We start from the raw sequence: 3847 nt of genomic DNA on the forward strand, positions 1-3847 counted from the left end.
CTCCTTGGAGGCAAGGATTCTTGGGCTTCGTCTGACACATGTTGTAAGGAGAGACAGGTCTTTAGAGAGGGACATCATGCTGGATAGAGTAGAGGGACAGCGCAGGAGGGGAAGACCCTCTATAAGGTGGTTTGATTCAGTGACTGGGGTAATCAGGATGGGTGTGTCAGAGGCAGTGCGATTGGCACAGGATAGAGCAGGGTTTATGGCTGTTGTACATAGGGTTGCTATGAGTCGCAAACAACTCGACGGCACATAACAACAACCACCACCTCTAAGTAGCATGAGGATTGGGGATCTTTCCATTCTGTGGTTCCGTCATTGATGGCACAGCCTATAACAACCACCACCTATGTAAATGAGGGGTGGGAGGGAGAGGGAGTGAGAGAGAATGCGAATGAGTTAGGGTTTTTAGGAATTAGACTTGGATGTAATAATCATTCTGTCCATGTTCTGTGGCCAGAACTCAGTCTTGACCCCAGTTTAACTTCATGAGATGCTAGGAAGTCCCTATTTACATGAAAAACTAGAAAACAAAATGGAATCTGATGAACGTGTAATAATATCTCTGCCACAGTATATTTCTGCTTTCCATGGGGAAGTCCCAGCATAAAGAAACAATTACTGCTCATAACAACAACAACATAGAGAGAGACCAGTTGGTCTAGTGAACAGAAAGCGATGCTACCAAGGCAAAGGCGAGTGACTAATTTGTGGCCCTCAGGCCTGTTTTTAATTGTTCTTGGTCAAACATTCTTCTAGGTCAGATAGCCCTGGTCTGTCCACTTGCTGTACAGAGGTAACTCGTGGTTGCTGTGAAGCTGAACACTGTGACACTGATGTGTCAAATGCAATAATGGTTACCCATGGTGGACAGTGTTTGTGGAGCTTCCCAATTAAAACAATCTTGGAAGAAGGAGTGGCATCCACTTCCGAAATGGCTTACCTCTGGAAACTCTAGGAATCTGGAGAAAGGATGAAAGTTATACAAGTGTTCAGATATTTTGTTCGTAGGGTCGCTATGAGTCGCCTGTGATTCGAAAGCACTTAACAACCACAACCAAGTGCTTCCTGAATAACAGGCGACGTGCCTCTCCTTTATGTACGTTATTGCTCCCAATGCTCCTACCGCCCTCCTAGTCCCCCTCTGTACACGTGAGGATATGTAAGTTGAAATGCACTAAGTTGCTCAACTCTTTCAGATGTGGAGCTGGGTTCAAATAAAGGCTTGGCTTCAGAGCCCAAGCTGCAATGATCCCTCTTCAACAGGGTCCTTGATCATAAGTTCCATCCTGCTCATGTAAATAGCATTTTCTGGCAAGATCTAAACAGATACCATCAGGAAAGAAGACACTGGCTTAAGTCAAAACACTCTCCAAATAAACATGGCTAGGAGAGCAACTCTTCCCCAGTACCCCATTAATGTCAGGTCCTAGAACATCAAGTCTCAGCAGATGGAACTAATAGAGTTGATTCCAGTTTCTGAAACCCACTAGAATGGAATGGTGGTGAAAGCGTGAGTCTCTCATTTCTCCTCCTGAATGCATGACATGGCTCACAACCCAGTAACAGGACAGTAGGTGATCAGTGGCTGGATTCCTCATGTCTAAAACTGTATGTCCACATTCATCTCGACAGGGGTCCATATACCCTTTCCTTTGCTGTTGCAATGCAAGACCCCATTTCCAGAGGCCGAGAGCTCAAAGCAAACTTCTTGGTGCCATATGACAGCATGGAATGCAGCCTGGGCCATGTGGACCTGGCTGGGGTCAGGCAATTCCATCACACATACAAAAAGCATCTCCACGTCTTCAGAGCCCAGATCAGGATCACAGACATGATTCCAAACCAGACTTCCAGAGGAGCTGAAAGGAGAGCTTTTATCAGTGAAAGATAGTTCATTATGGAACCAGTTGGAGAAAAGAGACGCTGAAGGATAGCCTGAGAAAGTTCTGCAAGTTGGAATTTGTGGATCATTGAAGCTGAAAAATATCTGATTCAGCAATGGCATTCCAGAAGCATTCTGGAAACTTCAGCCAGCCGGCATTGGAACCCAAACAAAAAGATGTGTACCAAACAGAAAGCCAGATGTGAACCTCTAAAACCATCTTACTGATCAACCCTAAAGAGGCCATCACTGTGAGTTCATCCCTATGAAGTTCACATGGTCCCTGACAGTGGTGTTAGTTGCACTGGGTCCATTTTCACTCTTATCAACCCCATGCTTTTACAGAGTATAACTGCTACTGAGTGTTTTCAAAGCTCTGATCACTCAGAAGCACTTCACTAGGCCCATCTTCCAAAGCACTTCTGGTGCATTCAAACCCCTAACATTTTGCTTGGTAGTTGAGCAATTAGCTGTTGGGCCAATGGGCAACATCATGATAGATGGAGAAAGGATTGGAATTGTTAATGATTTCATCTTGCTTGGATCCAAAACCAACACCCTTCATATTAGCAGTCAGGAGATAAGGAGATAGATAGCTTTGGGCAAGTCTGATGCCAGAGAACTCTCAATAATACTGAAGAGCAATGATGACATTCTGAAGACTAAGGTGCTCCTGATTCAGGTTATTGTCTTTTTTATTACTTTCTTTGCATCTGAGAGCCGGATAGTGATAAGAATGACAGAAGAAGAAGTAATGCCTTTGAGTTGTGGTCTTGGAGAAAAGTACTGAACGTCTCAAGGACTGTCAAAAGAATGAACAGATATGCCTTGCAAATGGTGAAACCAAAATGGTTCTTGGAGGCAAAGACAGCAAAGCTTCTTCTCTCATACTTGGACATGTTGCTGGGAGAGATTATTCCTTGGAAAAGGATATCATTCTTGGAAGGATGGAGGGTCAGCAAAAAAAAGAAAGATCCCCAAAGAGATGGATTGATACAGTGACTTCAGCAATGGCCTCAAATGTATCAGAGATGGTGAGGTTGGCACAGGTTAGGACAGGATTCAGATCTGTTATTCATGGTTTCACTATGGGTCATACTCAGCTTGAAAGCACCTACCAACCACCATCAGGACAGTGTATCTCACTTAATCTGGCATCAGATAACCAGATGGTTACCATAATAATGAAGCAGGGATAATGGAGAAACAGAAATGAGACTCCCATTCATCATACTCATAATTTGCATGTCAAAAGATTTTTGGAGCCCAAATCTTGATATAAATTTTCTCCAAAGCTAGGGTGCAACTAAGTTCCTTGTTTTACTTCTGTTTCTATTTCATGTATTTTGAAGCACAGAAATAAGCACAGCACACATCTATGTTAATTATTTCCTTCATGAAATGACTGCTTTTTATTATTAAATGTCCCCTTTCCTCTATTAATATTCCTTTTCATGAACTCTGGTGGACTGTGCAGGAATCTGTCAGATTGACTACATCTGGGAAGGAAAAAAACCCAACAAAAAAACAACCCACTGGAGAAGCTCAATATCAGCAGGCAAAACCAGGCCAGAGGCTAACTAGGGATCAGATCATCCATTACTCACATGCAAGTTCAAGTTGAAGGTGAAGAAAATGGAAACAAGTCCACAAGAATCAAAATACAACCTTGAGTCTATGCCACCTGAATTTTTTTTAAAAAGTTTCCAATATAGGTTTGAGACACTAAACGCCAATGATTGAAGACTAGATAAATTATGGGATGACATCAAAGATATTATCTGTGAAAAGAGCAAAAGATCATTACAAAGAGGAGGAAGAGCAAAAGGGATAACAGAAGAGACTAACCATTGCACTACAGTTGTTGAGAAGCCAAAAAATGAGGAAGAAGTACAGAAATGAAAGAGATCAACAGAGAATTTCCAAGGGCAGCTTGAAAAGACAGAGCAAAGTATTATA

The sequence above is a fragment of the Elephantulus edwardii genome, unplaced genomic scaffold (assembly GCF_000299155.1).
Source record: "Elephantulus edwardii isolate Elephantulus edwardi_28Jun2011 unplaced genomic scaffold, EleEdw1.0 scaffold00211, whole genome shotgun sequence".
NCBI lineage: Eukaryota > Metazoa > Chordata > Mammalia > Macroscelidea > Macroscelididae > Elephantulus > Elephantulus edwardii.